This window comes from Tachyglossus aculeatus, chromosome 11 (genome assembly GCF_015852505.1).
Source record: "Tachyglossus aculeatus isolate mTacAcu1 chromosome 11, mTacAcu1.pri, whole genome shotgun sequence".
Lineage (NCBI taxonomy): Eukaryota > Metazoa > Chordata > Mammalia > Monotremata > Tachyglossidae > Tachyglossus > Tachyglossus aculeatus.
In genome coordinates, this window is record NC_052076.1 from 2,788,433 (window position 1) to 2,808,599 (window position 20,167).

The 20,167-nt window shown below is 45.5% G+C and overlaps 1 protein-coding gene across 3 annotated transcripts in view; it reads left to right on the forward strand.

The window, feature by feature from the left end:
* The first annotated feature begins 18,721 nt into the window (after window positions 1-18,721).
* The window catches only part of CDON (cell adhesion associated, oncogene regulated), a 115,091-nt gene continuing 113,645 nt past the window's right edge, over window positions 18,722-20,167 (forward strand). For all 3 annotated transcript variants that reach the window (XM_038753897.1, XM_038753898.1, XM_038753899.1), the window contains exon 1: window positions 18,722-18,879. The gene's annotated coding sequence lies outside the window, so the exon portion shown is untranslated. The remainder of the gene's footprint in view (window positions 18,880-20,167) is intronic.

The following is a 20,167-nucleotide window of genomic DNA, read 5'->3' on the forward strand; positions in this document are numbered from 1 at the left end:
CCACTGATGTCCAGAGGGAAGATGTGGCCAAGTTAATATTAAGAGACACTCCCTTTCATAGGGTGATGCTAGGAAATTGGAATAATAATAATAATTGTGGTATTTTTTAAGCGCTTAACCACGTGCCAAGCACAGTACTAAGCACTGGGGTAGATACAAGCTAATGAGGATGGACACAGTCCATGTCCCACATGGGGCTCACAGTCTTAATCCTCATTTTACAAATGAGGTAACAGCACAGAGAAGTTAAGTGACTTGCCCAAGGTCACAGGGCAGATAAGTGGCAGAGATAGGATTAGAACTCAGGTCCTTCTGACTCCCAAGTCCGTGCTCTGCCCACTAGACCATGCTGCTTCTTGTGGAAGTTGATCCTTACTTTGAAGAAGGAACCCAGCTCTCTTCAGAAACGTATCTCGGTGTTGGCATTCTGTTTCATTCTTGAGTGTCTGCAATTACAGAACTCCGACCTCATGACCATTCATTCATTAATTCATTCAGTTGTATTTATTGAGTGCTTAATGTGTGCAAATCACTGTACTAAGGACTTGGGAGAGTACACCCACCCTTTTCAAGACCCTCCGGAGGTGCCCCAAAGAAGACTGACTTTGGCGGGGGGAGACATCTATTCTGGACAGTTTCCAATGTGAAGCCATCCCATCCCCGGACTCAGTCTTCTCCCTGTTCAGTAGAAATAGAGATTATCTGGGCTCGAACCGTGTTCTCTCTCCCCAGGTATGATGTGTTCTCCCATCGACCCCTGGCCCACGTCATCCCCCGGGCCTGGAATGCCCTCCCTCTGCCCATCCGCCAAGCTAGCTCTCTTCCTCCCTTCAAGGCCCTGCTGAGAGCTCACCTCCTCCAGGAGGCCTTCCCAGACTGAGCCCCTTCCTTCCTCTCCCCCTTGTCCCCCTCTTCATCCCCCCATCTTACCTCCCTCCCTTCCCCACAGCACCTGTATATATGTATATATGTTTGTACATATTTTTTTACTCTATTTATTTATTTATTTAATTTATTTCTACATATCTATTCTATTTTATTTTGTTAGTATGTTTGGTTTTGTTCTCTGTCTCCCCCTTTTAGACTGTGAGCCCACTGTTGGGTAGGGACTGTCTCTATATGTTGCCAATTTGTACTTCCCAAGCGCTTAGTACAGTGCTCTGCACATAGTAAGCGCTCAATAAATACGATTGATGATGATGAGTGGGGAATGGATCCTTCCCAGCCAAAATCTGACCCTTATGTCACCACGGTGATATGAGGGTGAAGCAGCCACTAGAAAAGGGCCTGCTGGGATTGTGTCCTCAGTGACAAAGCTTTCTGACCAATGAATCGCCAACTGAATTTTGGGAGATAGACAGGCCCAGCAGGATTTTAAACCCAGAAGTGATTCTCACCTCTCCGGGCTGGGTTAGGTCCTATCCTGCCCAGAGGCAGGGGCAGAGACAAGCTGACCTTTCAAGGACCCTTCCAGCTTGAGCTGTGGATGACTGGGAAGAAGTCCCAGCTTTTGCCACTGTAGACTGGCTTAATTGTCCTAGATCAAAACTTTTTGCCCCCCTCTTCCCTTTTCCCTCCTCAGCTCCTCTCACTCCAGTGCCCCGAGGGCAGGGAGCAGTAAATCCTGTTCATTTTACAAGGAGGGAATCTGAAGCAGAGTACCCAGAGGAATAAAACCCAGGTGACATGACTCTTGGTCTGCTGCTTTTTCTGTGAAACGGCTTCATCTATAGCAACTTAGTAGGGGCCAGTGGAATATGTTCGTTTGGGGGAGTCCAGGAGACGCGTGTCCTATCCCCAGTACTGCCACTGGCTCACGTGGGAAATTTATTTATTTACTGCTCCCTTTACTCACCCTTCCCTCAGTCCCACAAAACTTACATACATATCCATCATCAATTGTATTTATTGAGCGCTTACTATGTGCAGAGCACTGTACTAAGCACTTGGGAAGTACAAATTGGCAACATATAGAGACAGTCCCTACCCAACAGTGGGCTCACAGTCTAAAAGCCCATAATCTATTACGTAAATATCCGTAATCTATTTACTTATATTAATGTCTGTCTCCCCCTTTAGACTGTAAACTTGTTATGGGTAGGGAATGTGTCTGTTATATTGTCATATTGTACTCTCCCAAGTGCTTCGTACAGTGCTCTTCATGCAGCATGTGCTCAATAAACATGATTGATTGCTCTTTGCCTCAGTTTCCTCAACTGTATTTATGACTGCATGTATTTATTACTCCATTTTATTTGAACATATTTATTCTATGTATTTTATTTTGTTAATATGTTTTGTTTTGTTCTCTGTCTCCCCCTTCTAGACTGTGAGCCCACTGTTGGGTAGGGATCGTCTCTATATGTTGCCAACTTGGACTTCCCAAGCGCTTAGTACAGTGCTCGGCACACAGTAAGCGCTCAATAAATATGATTGAATGAATGAATGAATGAATTACTCTATTTATTTATTTATTTTATTTGTACATATCTATTATATTTATTTTATTTTGTTTGTTTTGTTCTCTGTCTCCCCCTTCTAGACTGTGAGCCCACTGTTGGGTAGGGACCGTCTCTACATGTTGCCAATTTGTACTTCCCAAGTGCTTAGTACAGTGCTCTGCACACAGTAAGCGCTCAATAAATACGATTGATTGATCTGTAAAATGGGGATAATATCTGCTCTTCCCTTCCACACAGGGATGTTTGGAGGTTATAAGGGAGTAACCGATACTAAAGTGCTTTGGAAAAATACAAGGAATTATTTTTTAAAAAGCCAGTTGGAAGCTTTCCTCTCTTTTCTGTGTCTTCTTTGCACTTGGATCTATACCTCCCGAGCACTTTGATACTCTTCCCACCATAATCCTTACAGCACTTCTGTCTACACCCTACACTCCGTTGTCCCGTATCCATAATTTATTTGATTGCCATCTTCCCCATTAGACTGTAAACTTCTTGTTCGCTGGGATTGTGTCTACCAACTTGGTTGTATTTTCCCAAATGCTTAATACAGTGCTCTTTACGCAATAAGCACTCAATAAATACCATTGATAGAGGGACTCATTTTCTAAGTACCTTTCCCCTTTGCTTCTCTTTCTCCAGTTTCTCAACAAAGGACCTCTTCGGATCTGAGATGCTGAACAGAATGGGATGTCATCAGATTGGAAATGGACCGCAGAGCAGCTCTCTTTCTGGTGAAAGGGTAACACATTCTTCAACCTGCAGAGGTGTAAACTCCTCCCCCGCCCCACTATCTACTCGACCACAGCTCTTCCCCCCATCAAAGCCCCCCTAAAATTCCACCTCCTCCTGGATGCCCTCCCTGATTAATTCTCAGTCGTGGCAACCCAGCATCATCTCTAGCATTTATATATTTCATTCCCATCCTCAGGATTTATATTCCGCTCTAGATTTTCATTTGTATATTTATCCGAATATTCTGTTATTTATTGATCTCTTTAATCCGGACACACTTGAATGGTTGCCTCTTTTAGCCTTTTTCTTCCTCCTCTTCCTCTTTTTCCCCCTCTCCCCGCTGTGTCCATGTGCCCACTGTTTCCATGTTTGTAAATCATTTTCATCTGGCTGCCTCCCGCCATTCGGCTACAAGCTCCTGACGGGCAGAAAGCGTGTCTTGCTTCTGTCAGGCCCTCCCAAGCACTTGGACCATTCATTCACTCATTCGATTGTATTTATTGAGAGCTTACTGTGTGCAGAGCACTGTACTGAGCGCTTGGGAAGTACAAGTTGGGACCAGTGCTTCACACTCAGTAAACGCTCAGTAAATTCTATCTATTTCTCTGTCCGCGGTACATTAATCCAGCATCACATAGACGTATAGGTGATCGAGGTATATTTAGTTTAGTCAGGACAGTTCCAGGAGCATAGGTAACTTGGCAGGTTGACCAATCTCTCTCTTTCAGTAAAATCCTCTTCACCTCATTTCAGGAAATTCAGATTTTAGACAGAGAAAGCCCCCAGAGAAACAACTGGAAGAAACCAAAATCACAGCAAAAGAAAAGGAGATCTCTTTTGGCTACCTTGACTAGAGAGGAGTCAAGCGATCCTTAGATGTGCAGTTCTGGAGATTAGCCAGGGGAGAGCCAGGCTACTTAACAAGCTGTCAATATTAAATTACATCGTAAATAATCAGAGCTTCCCGCCTAGTTAATGGGATCTTTGTGGTGTAATTTTGGAAACCGTCCAATTGGAGACAGGCAGGCTTCTGTGATTGTTTAGCCCCCTGGGTTTAACTTGCTGTAAGGTTTGGTTGTTGTTTTGAACTTTGGTACCTTTTTTTAGTCAATGAAACCAAATGTTAGAAACCAAATGATTGTTCAGACACTTCATTTGTTGTTTTAAAATGAAGATCTGGGTTCTGTCATGGGAGATTCAAGCGCTCTCTCCAGCTAAAATTTGAGAGAGTGTGTGGTGCGCATGTGTGTGTGAGAGTGTGTGTGTGTATGTGTGTCTTGATCTGGGCATGCTCATTAACACTGAAAGGGAAGGGAGAAAAAGCTTGCAGAAACCCAGAGGGAGAGGAAAAACAAATATATTGCACTATAAGAGTCACCCTGGGGCACAAAAGGATGGCTTCTCCTTTGCTGCTGTTGAGAGGTGTTTCAGAAGTGGCAGCGGTGCAGACAATAATAGTAATAATGATAATAACAATAATTATGGTATTTGTTAAGCACTTACTATGTGCCAAGCACTGTTCTAAGTGCCGGGGTAGATACAAGGTAATCAGGTTGTCCCGTGTGGCGCTCACAGTCTTAATCCCCATTTTACAGATGAGGTAACTGAGGCACAGAGAAGTGAAGTCCAAAGTCACACAGCTGACAAATGGCGGATCTGGGATTAGAACCCAACACCCTCTGATTCCCAAACCCGGGCTCTTTCCACTGAGCCACGCTGCTTCTCAGATCCTTTCCGCCAACAGTACCCCCATTAGGGTGGCCCCTGATGGCACTTGAGAATGCTGGGCATTTTGATGCACCTGATATCATGTGTGTTATGCAGTGAAACAGGATGATTTTTTTAAAAAAATGGTATTTGTTAAGCGCTTACTATGTGGCAGGCACTGTATTAAGCTCTGGGGCAGATACAAGCCACTCAGGTTGGACACAACCAATATCCTACATGGGGCTCCCAGTCTTAACCTCCATATTGCAGATGAGGTAACTGAGGCACAGAGAAGTTAAGGGACTTGCCCAACTTCACACGGCAAAGCTGGGATTAGACCCCAGGTCCTTCCGATTCCCAGGCCCGTGCTCCGTTCACGAGGCCACGCTGCTTCCCTAATGGATTTTTGCCCCATGGACCATTTTACGTTAGTAGATCTCATGTACTGAGTCCAGTACTTCTCTGTTGGGGCCACTTGCCTGCTTCGGAGTCGCCGGGTTCCCCTCCGGGTCCACGCGAACTTGGGCACCGGGGAGGGAGGCTGGCACTGAAACAAAAAATACCGGACATAAGACTGTGAGCCCACTGTTGGGTAGGGACCGTCTCTATATGTTGCCAACTTGTACTTCCCAAGCGCTTAGTACAGTGCTCTGCACGCAGTAAGCGCTCAATAAATACGATTGATTGATAAAGGCGTCCGGTGCTGAATCCCATGCAGACGGGGGACAGGCAGTCCTGGTGATAACTGGACTCTCCCGAATGGACTCGGAAGGGAGTGGGAGAAAAGGAAGTGAGGGCTTAGTCAGGGAAGGCTAGGACCAGATTCATTCATTCATTCATTCAATCGTATTTATTGAGCGCTTACTGTGTGCAGAGCACTGTACTAAGCGCTTGGGAAGTACAAGTTGGCGACATATAGAGACGGTCCCTACCCAACAACAGGCTCACAGTCTAGAAGGGGGAGAGATGTGCCTTTAATAAGGCTTTGAAGGTGGGGAGAGTAACTGTCTGTTGGATATGAAGAGAGAGGGCATTCCAGGCCAGAGGCAGGACATAACAATAATAATCATAATGATGATGGCATTTATTAAGCACTTACTCTGTGCAAAACATTGTTCTAAGCGCTGGGGGAGATACAAGGTGATCAGGTTGTCCCACGGGGGGCTCACAGTCTTCATCCCCATTTTCCAGATGAGGGAACTGAGGCCCAGAGAAGTGAAGTGACCTGCTGAAAGTCACATAGCTGACAAGTGGCGGCGCCGGGATTTGAACCCAGGACCTCTGACTCCAAAGCCCGGGGCTCTTTTCACTGAGGTCGGTGGTGAGATAGATGAGATCGGGGTACAGTCAATAGGTTCGCATTACAGGAGTGAAGTGTGCGGGCTGGGTTTTAGTGGGAGAGTAGCGGGGTGACGTGTAGAAAGGGGCAAAGTGATTGAGCGCTAACTGCTGAATAAGTCACAACTGCAGTCAGAGATATTGATGATATTCATTCATTCAATCATATTTATTGAGTGCTTACTGGGTGCAGAGCACTGTACTAAGCTCTTGGAATGTACAATTCAGCAACCAATAGAGACAAGTTAGCGCTTAGAACAGTGCTTTGCACATAGTAAGCGCTTAACAAATGCCATTATTATTATTATTATTATATGGAGAGTGGCAGAGCACCTGGACCTGATCCCCCTCCCTTCCAGACTTGTCTCTATTGGTTGCTGAATTGTACTTTCCAAGCGCTTAGTACAGTGCTCTGCACCCAGTAAGCGCTCAATAAATACAATTGCCTGAATGAATTGTTATCATCAATGGGAGTTATTAAGCGCTTACTTTTTTATGGTATTTGTTAAGTGTTTACTATGTGCCAGGCACCGCACTAGGGTTTGAGAAGCAGCGTGGCTCAGTGGAAAGAGCCCGGGCTTTGGAGTCAGAGGTCATGGGTTCAAATCCCGGCTCTGCCAATTGCCAGCTGGGTGACTTTGGGCAAGTCACTTCACTTCTCTGGGCCTCAGTTCCCTCATCTGTAAAATGGGGATGAAGACTGGGAGCCCCCCGTGGGACAACCTGATCACCTTGTAACCTCCCTAGCGCTTAGACCAGTGCTTTGCACATAGTAAGCGCTTAATAAATGCTATTATTATTATTATTATTATTACTGTGCGCTGGGGTAGATACAGGACACCGTCCATGTCCCACATGGGGCTCACAGTCTGAATCCTCATTCTACAGATGAGGTAACTGAGGCAGAGAAGTTAAGTGACTTGCCCAAAGTCACACAGCAGGCAAGCTGGAATTAGAACCCAGGTCCTTCTGATTCCCAGGCTCGTGCTCTAGCCACTAGCCCATGCTGCCTCTCTGTGTGGGCAGAGCACTATACTGAGCGCTTGGGAGAATCCAAAGCAACAGAGTTGGTAGACCCGTATCCTGCCCACAACCAGCTTCTACTCTAGAGGGCTGCGATAGAGATGAAATAATTAATCATCACAATAAATTATTGTATAACAATAACTACAATATCAATGAAATAATAGTTAATATTTATTCATTATTGTTTAATCTCCATTTTACAGGTAAGGAAACTGAGGCCGAGAAAAAAAAAAGCGACTTGCCCAAGGTTACATAGTAGGCAAGTAGTAGACTCAGAATTAGAACCCAGGTCCTCTGGATTCATTCATTCATTCAATCATATTTACTGAGTGCTTACTGTGCGCAGAGCACTGTACTAAGCGCTTGGAAGCACAAGTTGGCAACATATAGAGACGGTCCCTACCCAACAGCAGGATCCCAGGCCCGGCCTCTTTTCCCTGTCTATAAAATGGGGATGAAGACTGTGAGCCCCCAAGTGGGACGTGGACTGTGTCCAACCTGATTAGCTTGCATCTACCCTGGTGCTTAGTACAGTGCCTGGCACATAGTAAGTGCTTAACAAATACCATAAAAAAGGAAATGTTCACCAACTGAGACCTTTCAGACCTTTCTTTCCTTGCTCTCTTTTCCAGAACCAGATACTTGAGAGTTGGATGTTCCATCTTGGTTCTCAATCAATCAATCAATCATCATCATCATCATCATCAATCGTATTTATTGAGCGCTTACTGTGTGCAGAGCACTGTACTAAGCGCTTGGGAAGTACAAGTTGGTAACATATAGAGACAGTCCCTACCCAGCAGTGGGCTCACAGTCTAAAAGGGGGAGACAGAGAACAAAACCAAACATACTAACAAAATAAAATAAATAGAATAGATATTTACAAATAAAATAAATAAATAAATAGAGTAATAAATATGTACAAACATATATACATATATACAGGTGCTGTGGGGAAGGGAAGGAGGTAAGATGGGGGGGATGGAGAGGGGGACGAGGGGGAGAGGAAGGAAGGGGTTCTAAAAGGGGGAGACAGAGAACAAAACCAAACATACTAACAAAATAAAATAAATAGAATAGATACGTACAAGTAAAATAAATAAATAAATAGAGTAATAAATATGTACAAACATATATACATATATACAGGTGCTGTGGGGAAGGGAAGGAGGTAAGGAGGCAAATTGTGGTATTTATGGTATTTATTAAGCATTTTACTATGTCTCAAACACGGCTCTAAGTAACCAATCAATTGTATTTAATGAGCATTTACTAAGTGCAGAGCACTGTACTAAGTGCTTGGGGGAGTACAATACAACAGAATCAGCAGGCACGTTCCCTGCCCATGGTGACCTTACAGTCTAGAGGATTGGAATAGATTCAAAATAATCAAACCAGACACGTCCTACCCAACAAGGGGCTCTAAGTGGAAGAAGGAGGGAGAGCAGGGATCTTTTCACCATTCTACAGGTGAGAAAACTAAGGCCCACAGAGGTTGGATGACTTGCCCTCCCCTTCCCCACAGCACCTGTATATATGTATATATGTTTGTATATATTTATTACTCTATTTATTTTACTTGTACATATCTATTCTATTTATTTTATTTTGTTAATATGTTTGGCTTTGTTCTCTGTCTCCCCCTTCTAGACTGTGAGCCCACTGTTGGGTAGGGACTGTCTCTAGATGTTGCCAACTTGTACTTCCCAAGCGCTTAGTACAGTGCTCTGCACACAGTAAGCGCTCAATACATACGATTGATTGATTGATTGATTGATTGCCCAAGATCACCAAGTGGGCCAGTGTTACAGCCGGGACTAGAACCTGGATTTCCTGACTGCCAGTCCCACGCTATTTCAAATTTTTCCACATTCTTGATTGAGATCCCACTGGATTTTTTCTTCCTAGAAAGCAGCTCTATAGATGATGATAATGATAATAATAATAACAATAATAATAACATTCATTAAGCACTTACTATGCACCAAACACTGTATTAAGCACTGGGATAGATACGAGAAAATCAAATCTTAGTCCCCGCCCTTCACGGGGCTCACATTTTATGTGGTAGGGAGAACAGGCAATGAATCCCCATTTTACAGACAGGGAAACCGAGGCCCAGAGAAGTCAAGTGACTTGCCTAAGGTCACACAGCAGGAAAAAGGGGCAGCCGGGATTAGAACCCAGGTTGTCTGATTTCCAGGCCTGTCTCTGGGATTGTTGGAGAGACAAGAGGCAACCAGGCCATCCAGAGTCTTGCACTTTGGGCAAGTAAGAAGCTCTTTGGGTGAGGGAAACTCATAGCCCGAAGCCAGGCTGGTGCCAAACACGTCACCATGACAACCCCAAAGCACCCCTTCCCTAACCACAGGGAGGACCTTGGATGTCCGTGAGTCAGGCCTCATTTGACAATACTAAGGCGTCAACTGCCCTGAACGGAATAGAGAAGCAGCATGACTTAACAGAGAGAGCACAGGCCAGTTGAGTTAGAAGGATCTGGGTTCTAATTCCGGCTCCACCACTTGTGTGCTGGGTGATCTTGGGCAAGTCACTTAACTTCTCTGAGCCTCAGTTACCTCCTCTGTAAAATGGGGATTGACTGTGAGCCCGACGTGGGACAATCTGATCACCTTGTATCCCCCCAATGCTTGGAACAGTGCTTTGCACATAGTAAGCGCTTAATAAATGCCACTATTATTATTATTATTATGTAACTTCTCTAGACCTCAGTTACCTCGTCTGTAAACGGGGACAAAGACCGTGAGCCCCACGTGGGAGAGAGAATGTTTCCAACCCGATTTGCTTGTACTCACCCCAGTGAGTCTGGTGCATAGTAAACACTTAAGAAATACCATAATTATTATTATTATTTTTATAATCTCTTATCAAAAACTGGTGGAGAGCTCCTGGATTGGGAAACTGGGGGCCCTGTACCTCATCGGAACAGCCTTGAAAACACCATCCCGTACGTCTCGTATCTGAAATGAGTTTGGATGGGCCATCTGCAACCTTGGGCATGGTTAACTTGGGTAGTTTGCTGTGCTTCTTATCTGGACCAGATGATTCCCTCGGCAAGGTCAAGGCTGGGGCTTCCCAAAGACTCCGTGGGGGTTCACTCATAATGGAATTGGGGCAGGGGAGGGAAAACCTAAGATCCAGAGCAGCTGACTTGGCTCCCAGGTAGACGAGGACTCTCACATCTCCTCCCCTTTCAGCCCTTGAGATTTTGCAAGGGAAAAACCGAACAGACCTGCAACAACACACCTAACCTCCCTCTTGCATTCCTAAAAGCAGAATGACCTTCTCGTCATCCTGCAGGACCTTTGGAGGTTAGGAATCATCCTAAAATGCCGAGATCCAGAGTTCCAACCCATTAGATTGTAACTCCTGAAGGAGATAGAAGATAATCAGGGCCCACACTGGGCTCACAGGTTGAGTGGGAGGGAGAACGGGTATTGGATGCCCATCTTGTAGACGAGGGAACTGAGGCCCAGAGAAGCAAAGTGACTTGCCCAAGGTCACACAGCAAACAAGTGGCAAAGCCGGGATCAGAATCCAGTTCCTTCTGTCTCCAAGGTCCATGCTCTACCCAGAGAAGCAGCGTGGCTCGGTGGAAAGAACCTGGGCTTTGGAGTCGTGATCGTGGATTCAAATCCCAGCTCTGCCAGTTGTCAGCTGTGTGACTTTGGGCAAGTCACTTTACTTCTCTGTGCCTCAGTTACCTCATCTGTAAAATGGGGATTAAGACTGTGAGCCCCCCCATGGGACAACCTGATCACCTTGTAACCTCCCCAGCGCTTAGAACAGTGCTTTGCACATAGTAAGCGCTTAACAAATACCATCATCATCATCATCACTAGCCATGCTGCTTCATAAGCCCTGCTTTGGACTTGAGCCAGGAGCTTTCAAATTTGTAACAACTGTTGCCTCCTTGATGGTGCTCCTTGAACCAACTACTTTGGTGCTGGCCCTGGCCCCTGGGTCCATGGCCTCCTGCTTGGGAATAATTTTTTTTTTAATGACATTTATTAAGCGCTTACTATGGGCAAAGCACTGTTCTAAGCACCGGGAAGGTTACAAGGTGATCAGGTTGTCCCACTGGGGGCTCACAATCTTCATCCCCATTTGACGGATGAGGGAACTGAGGCCCAGAGAAGTGAAGTGACTTGCCCAAAGTCACACAGCTGACGATTGGCAGAGCTGGAATTCGAACCCATGACCTCTGACTCCCAAGCCCGGGCTTTTTGCACTGAGCCACACTGCTTCTCATGCTCTCACGGCTTGCACCTGGGGGCCTGTCTCCCCAACCTCTTCTGGCCCCTGGTTTGCCAAGCTCGCAGAGGGACGGACGGCTGTCCGTCCAAGAGCTCAAAGGAGAGAGATTCCAAAATCTGGAGCAGAGAAGCTTTTCTTTGTGTCCGGGGCCAGACTACCCCGGAGGGCATATGGACACCTGCCCGGGCCTGGCTCAGCTTTCAGAGGCTTGGGATTTGAGGGTTTGGTGGCAATGTCCGGCTTCTAGACCCCAGCCTGGATTTCTGACTCCGACCCCTGAGTTCCAGCAAGGGTCCGGGCAAGCCCAAGGGGCTCATGAAGGGAGAACCGGCAGGATCCCTCCCCGGGACTCCAGGTGAGTTTTGCTATCCGGGAGACCGAAAAGTCTATATACAAAATAAACCCAGCTCTCGCAGCCTTCCTTAGCAGGCTCTATTTTCCATCCCTTTAACCATTTTTATTGCTTTGGGCTGGACCCTGTCCAGGCTTTCTTCATTCCTCTTAAAACACAGAATCAAAAATAAGGCCTGCACCTGCCTCTTGCCCACAGCAAACACCCTCCCTCTACCCCCAGACACAACACATTTCCGTGCAAACCAAACCCCAGGGAGCAGAAAGGAGAGTCAGAATCTCTTAAATTTCCCCCGATTCTCATTAGGTCTGGGGCCTGTTTTCTTTCAGGATTGGGTCACCAGCATTGCTCTCTGAAGGACTTTTCTAGCTCCTCGCATACCGAACAGTCTGTCCTAGTCTTTATGAAGTGCTTACTCGGTGCCACGTACCGTGCGGAGCGCTCCAGTAGTCTCACCTGAGGCTCACGGTCTAAGAGGGAGAGAGCAGGGGAGCAGATCTTATCCCCATCCTTCAGAAGAGGAAACAGGAACCCAGAGAGGGTAAGTGTCTTGCTTAAAGTTACACAGCGGGCCAGTGGCAGAGCTGGAATTAGAACCCAGGTCTCCCAACTCGTAGCCCCTGGCTTTTTCCACGAAACCGTGCTGACTGCTCAATAGAGAGAATGACCTATCCATACCACCCATGGACCACCTACCTCAATAGCCTCTGCTTGCCCCATAGATACTCTCCCTGTCCCGTGGCCTCATTCGCCTCTTGTTTTACCTCTCTCCCCGCTCATTTGCTTTTTCTCCTTCAGGGAAAGGCACGTCACTGCTGCAGGTTGTGGCCCCGCTAAGTAGCTACTGCCCGGGCTCCCTCTGCTTCTGCTTTAAGTGTGGAGGTCAGCTTGTTTTCAGCTAGTGGTCACGGTTGCCCCCCGGGTAACTGCTGTGCAGTCAGAGCCGTGGGCCTGAGAGCAAACCAGCTTGGTGTTGGTGGTGGTAGTGGTAATGGTTGAATTTGTATAACTGCATCCAGACCCCTGAAGAGGACCTGGTGAACCACTAGTGGTTTGGGAACCACATTTTAAAAACTCGAACCACCGCCTCGGAGGAATGGATTTTCAAGGAACCCAAGATTCTTTTGGGATTAGAAATATAATAATCTGAAGTTTTACCACAACTGCTGGTGGGAGGAGGTGAGAAAGGAGGAGAGGGGAGCGGGTTGGGGATTGTCCTTCTTGTTTTACAGATGGGGAACCCAGCACTCAAAGCTCAAAGTGGGCAGGACACTTGCTGTCCCATGCAAAAGATTGTTTCACCCAGATGGGCTCTCCTTAGTTTCGTCTCCTCTCTTAGTTTTCTTTTACTGTAGATCGATAGTACTTACTGAGTACCTTCTGTTTGCAGAGCACTTGGGAGATCTCAGCAGAGTTAGAAGACACCATCCCCGCCCTCAAGGAGCTGACAGTCTGTGGGATAGAGTGACACACAAAGTAATTTTCAGCTAGAAGAGAAAGGAAAAATGGATGTGTAGATGAGTGAGAGCTTGATGCCAAAGTTAGTGGCTTAGCTTTGAAGCGTTCAAGAGTTCTGGCCTCATTCCTTGACCTTGCCAGGTTTATGCAGCAGTGGGGGGTGAGAGGGATGCTAGGATAGACAAGGTGGTCCCAATTTTGGCGTGAGGGATTCCCTTGTTGTCAGAGTCCCTCCTCCTCTGCTCCATGAACTGCAGGGAACCCCTTTGGAACCGGGATGGGGGGTTGGAGGATTAGGGGGGCTCACCATCTTCCCCTTTGGCTCTAAAGTTGAAGCGGTACAGCTATTGACTGCCCTGTCATTGTTTGATCTGAGAGCCACAGGGAGTTTTACACCCTAAGGACAGCCACGCTTTGTTCTTCCCAGACCCCTGGCAAACATGGGGTCACCAGAAAGGGATGAATGGGTAGGAAGGCCAGGAAATGGAATTGAAAGGAGAGTTCCGCAAGGGGCAGGTCTTTGGATGGGGATGGGAAGGGGATGATGCTGGGAGGGAAGACTGCTGGTCATCTGGTGGACTTTCTTGGGACTGGACTGTGGGCAGGCCGTTAGGACGTGAGGCTGAAGGGTACGGACGGGAGGGGGTTTTTACAAATGGGTTTGCCAGTGAGCAGGCTGGAATACCATTAATGGATAGAATAACAACAGCAATAATGATGGTCTTTATTAAGCCCTATGTGCCAAGCATTGTACTAAGCACTGGGTAGATAACAAGATAATCAGATTAGCCCAGGTCACTGCCTCCGATGGGGATCACGGATTAAGACAGAGTGGGTCCAGGTATCCTATCTCCCTTTTATAAATAAGGAAACAAAATGGTTAAGTGACTCACCCAAGGTCACACAGCAAGCAAGTGGCAGAGTTTGACAAGAACATGATTCTATAATAATAATAATGATGGCATTTATTAAGCGCTTACTATGTGCAAAGCACTGTTCTAAGCGCTAGGGAGGTTACATGGTGATCCGGTTGTCCCACGGGGGGCTCACAGCCTTAACCCCCATTTTACAGATGAGGAAACCGAGGCACAGAGAAGTGAAGTGACTTGCCCAAAGTCACACAGCTGGTAATTGGCAGAGCCGGGATTTGAACCCTTGACCTCTGACTCCAAAGCCCGTGCTCTTTCCACTGAGCCACGCTACTTCTCTATCAGTCAATCAATCAATCGTATTTATTGAGCGCTTACTGTGTGCAGAGCACTGGACTAAGCGCTTGGGAAGTACAAGCTGGCAACATATAGAGACAGTCCCTACCCAACAGTGGGCTCACAGTCTAAAAGTCTATGTCCTAAGCCCACCCTCTTTCCATCGTCAATGACATTTATTGGGCACTTACTATGTGCAGAGCACTGTACTAAGCCCCTAGAAGAGTATGATAGAGCAGAGTTGGCCTTCACACGAGGTGCATCTTCCGGTGGAGAGGGGAGCAGTTTGGGCAGGGGAGACTCTCAGCAGAGGGGCCTTTTAGACTGTGAGCCCACTGTTGGGTAGGGACAGTCTCTATATGTTGCCAACTTGGACATCCCAAGCGCTTAGTACAGTGCTCGGCACACAGTAAGCGCTCAATAAATATGATTGATTGATTATTTTGGGAGCAGCTGGAGAGGACAGAGGAGGGCGGGCCGGGCCAGGTGGGCGCAGCAGGGAGGCCTGCTTCAACGTGTCGCCTCTCCCCCGGATGCCCGGGTGGAGATAAGGACTGGCGGGTTTTTCACAAAACAAGCCGAATCCCCCTGCCAACTTTCCTGGGATCTCTTCCCTAAGGAGGACCGGGAATGTCCCTCCATCTACATCCCAGCCGGTACACTCGGCTCCTCTGGTGCTAACCGTCTCACTTTTTTCTTCGTTGTCACCTGTCCCGCCGTCGACTCCCGGCCCACGTCCTTTCCCTGGCTCGGAATGCCCTCCCTCCGCACATCTGCCAAGCTAGTTCTCTTCCTCCCTTCAAAGCCCTACCGAAAGCTCACCTCCTCCAGGAGGCCTTCCCAGACTGAGCCCCCCTTTTCCTCCGGTCCCCCTCCCCTCCCCATCGCCCCGACTCACTCCCTTTGCTCTACCTCCTCTCCTCCCACAGCACTCACGTATATATGTACGTATCTATAATTCTACTTATTTATATTAATGATGTGTATATATATTTATAATTCTATGTATTTATATGGGTGCTTGTTTACTAGTTTTGATGCCCGTCTCCCCCCTTCTAGACTGTGAGCCCTTTGCGAGCAGGGATTGTCTCTGTTGCTAACCTGTACTTTCCAAGCGCTTAGTACAGTGCTGTACTAAGATATATACATATATATATACCTGTATATATGTTTGTACATATTTATTGCTCTATTTATTTATTTATTTATTTTACTTGTACATATCTATTCTATTTATTTTATTTTGTTAATATGTTTGGTTTTGTTCTCTGTCTTCCCCTATTGGACTGTGAGCCCTTTGCGAGCAGGGATTGTCTCTATTTGTTGCTAACCTGTACTTTCCAAGCGCTTAGTACAGTGCTGTACTAAGATATATACATATATATACCTGTATATATGTATATATGTTTGTACATATTTATTACGCTATTTATTTATTTATTTTACTTGTACATATCTATTCTATTTATTTTATTTTGTTGATATGTTTGGTTTTGTTCTCTGTCTCCCCCTTCTAGACGGTGAGCCCTTTGAGAGCAAGGATTGTCTCTATTTGTTGCTGACCTGTACTTTCCAAGCGCTTAGTACAGTGCTGTACTAAGATATATACATACATATACCTGTATATATGTTTGTACATATTTATTACTCTATTTATTTATTTATTTATTTTACTTGTACATATCTATTCTATTTATTTTATTTTGTTAATATGTTTGGTTTTGTTCTCTGTCTCCCCCTTCTAGACTGTGAGCCCACTGTTGGGTAGGGACCATCTCTATATGTTGCCAACTTGTACTTCCCAAGCGCTTAGTACAGTGCTCTGCACACAGTAAGCGCTCGATAAATACAACTGATTGATTGACTGATTGCCCTGCACAAGGCAAGTGCTCAATAAATACGATCGAATGAATGAATGAATGAATGCTCTGTGAGCTGCAAGCGCTCAATCAATAAGATTGAATGAATGAATGAATAGCTAGTAGAGAAGCAGCGTGGCTCAGTGGAAACAGTCCAGGCTTTGGAGTCAGAGGTCATGGGTTCAAATCCCGGTTTCGCCAATTGTCAGCTGTGTGACTTTACTTCTCTGGGTCTCAGTGACCTCATCTGTCAAATGGGGATGAAGACTGTGAGCCCCACATGGGACAACCTGATCACCTTGTAACCTTCCCAGCGCTTAGAACAGTGATTGGCACATAGTAATTGCCTAATAAATGCCATTAATAATAATAATTGGTGGTAGTTGTTAAGCTCCATCCCAGCACTTAACAAATGCCATTAATAATAATAATAATAATGGTGGTATTTGTTAAGCACCATTCCAGAGCTTAATAAATGCCATTAATAATAATAATGGTGGTATTTGTTAAGCACCATTCCAGCACTTAATAAATGTCATTAATAATAATAATAATAGTGGTATTTGTTAAGCGCCATTCCTGTGCTTAATAAATGCCATTAATAATAACAATAATAATAATGGTGGTATTTGTTAAGCGCCACTCCAGTGCTTCATAAATGCCATTAATAATAATAATAACAATAATGGTGGTATTTGTTAAGCGCCATTCCAGCCCTTAATAAATGCCAATAATAATAATAATAATGGTGGTATTTGTTAAGCGCCATTCCAGCGCTTAATAAATGCCAATAATAATAATAATAACAATAATGATGGTATTTGTCAAGCGCCATTCCAGCGCTTAATAAATGCCAGTAATAATAATAATAACAATAATGATGGTATTTGTCAAGTGCCATTCCAGCACTTAATAAATGCCATTAATAATAACAATAATAATAATGGTGGTATTTGTTAAGCGCCACTCCAGTGCTTAATAAATGCCATTAATAATAATAATAACAATAATGGTGGTATTTGTTAAGCGCCATTCCAGCCCTTAATAAATGCCATTAATGATAATAATAACAATAATGGTGGTATTTGTTAAGCGCCATTCCAGCGCTTAATAAATGCCATTAATGATAATAATAACAATAATGGTGGTATTTGTTAAGCGCCATTCCAGCGCTTAATAAATGCCATTAATAATAATAATAATAATAATAATAATAATAATAATGGTATTTGTTAATCGCCATTCCAGCGCTTAATAAATGCCATTAATAATAATAATAATAGTGGTATTTGTTAAGCGCCATTCCAGCGCTTAATAAATGCCATTAATAATAATAATAATAATAATGGTATTTGTTAATCGCCATTCCAGCGCTTAATAAATGCCATTAATAATAATAATAATAGTGGTATTTGTTAAGCGCCATTCCAGCGCTTAATAAATGCCATTAATGATAATAATAACAATAATGGTGGTATTTGTTAAGCGCCATTCCAGCGCTTAATAAATGCCATTAATAACAATAACAATAATGGTGGTATTTGTTAAGCGCCATTCCAGCGCTTAATAAATGCTAATAATAATAATAATAATAATAATAATAATAATAATGGTGGTATTTGTTAAGCGCCATTCCAGCGCTTAATAAATGCCATTAATAATAATAATAATAATAATAACAATAATGGCATTTGTTAATCGCCATTTCAGCGCTTAATAAATGCCATTAATGATAATAATAACAATAATGGTGGTATTTGTTAAGCGCCATTCCAGCGCTTAATAAATGCCATTAATAATAATAATAATGGTATTTGTTAAATGCCATCAATAGCAATTAATAATAATAATAATAATAATAATAATAATAATAGTGGTATATGTGAAGCGCCATTCCATTCCCCATTATTATTATCATTATAATTATTCTGACCTCTGACTCCCAAGCCCGCGCCCTTAGGGCCGTGCGCACACAAAGCGCTCCATCAAGACGGAACGCACGCACGAACGAACGAATGAATGAAGGAACGAATGAGTGAATGAAGGCACGAACGAATGAATGAAGGAACGAAGGAATGAGCGTAGCCGAGCGGGCCGCGCGGTCCGGCAGGGTGCGCGCGCAGCCTGGGGGCGGGGCCCTCCCGCGCTCGAGGCCCCGCCCAGGGCCGGCGCGCGCCCGTGCGCCCGCGCGCGTGCGCCCGCGCGCGCGGTGAGGAGAGCGGGGCGGGAGCGCGCCGCGCGCCGCCGGAGCCGCCTCAGCGCCCCGGGGGGAGGGTGCGGGGGCCGCCGCCGGGTGGAGGGGCCCGGCCGGGGCGTCCTCCACATCACCGCCCTCCTCAGCGGCGTCCTCCACATCGCCGGCCTCCTCCTCATCGTCCTCCTCCTCCACATCGTCCTCCTCCTCATCGTCCTCCTCCTCATCGCCGCCGCCGCCGAGCAGGACCCGGATTGCAGGCGGAGCTGAGGTGCGGGGGGCGGGGCGGATCGCGGGGAATAACAACAATTGTGGTAATAATAACAATAATAACAATAATAATGGCATTTATTAAGCGCTTACTATGTGCCAAAGCACTGTTCTAGACGGTGAGCCCACTGTTGGCTCTATGTGGCCAACTTGGACTTCCCAAGCGCTTAGCCCAGTGCTCTGCACACAGTAAGCGCTCAATAAATACGATTGAAGGAATAATAATAATAATGATGGCATTTATTAAGCGCTTACTATGTGCAAAGCACTGTTCTCGACTGTGAGCCCACTGTTGGGTAGGGACCGGCTCTCTATGTGGCCAACTTGGACTTCCCAAGCGCTTAGTACAGTGCTCTGCACACAATAAGCGCTCAATAAATACGATGAATGAATAATAATAATAATAATAGCAATGGCATTTATTAAGCGCTTACTATGTGCCAAAGCACTGTTCTCGACTGTGAGCCCACTGTTAGGTAGGGACCGTCTCTCTGTGTGGCCAACTTGGACTTCCCAAGCGCTTAGTACAGTGTTCTTCGCACAGTAAGCGCTCAATAAATACGATTGATTGATTGATTGACCGTCTCTCGATATTGCCAACTTGGACTTCCCAAGCGCTTAGTACAGTGCTCTGCACACAGTAAGCGCTCAATAAATACGATGAATGAATAATAATAATAATAGCAATGGCATTTATTAAGCGCTTACTATGTGCCAAAGCACTGTTCTCGACTGTGAGCCCACTGTTGGGTAGGGACCGTCTCTCTATGTGGCCAACTTGGGCTTCCCAAGCGCTTAGTACAGTGCTCTGCACACAGTAGGCGCTCAATAAATACAATTGAATGAATAATAGTAGTGGCATTTATTAAGCGCTTACTATGTGCAAAGCACTGCAAAAGACTGTGAGCCCACTGTTGGGTAGGGACCGTCTCTCTGTGTGGCCAACTTGGACTTCCCAAGTGCTTAGTCCAGTGCTCTGCACACAGTAAGCACTCAATAAACACGATTGATTGATTGACCGTCTCTCGATATTGCCAACTTGGACTTCCCAAGCGCTTAGTACAGTGCTCTGCACACAGTAAGCGCTCAATAAATACGATTGAATGAATAATAATAATGGCATTTATTAAGCGCTTAGTATGTGCCAAAGCACTGTTCTCGACTGTGAGCCCACTGTTGGGTAGGGACCGTCTCTCTATGTGGCCAACTTGGACTTCCCAAGCGCTTAGCCCAGTGCTCTGCACACAGTAAGCGCTCGATAAATACGATTGAATGAATAATAATAATGG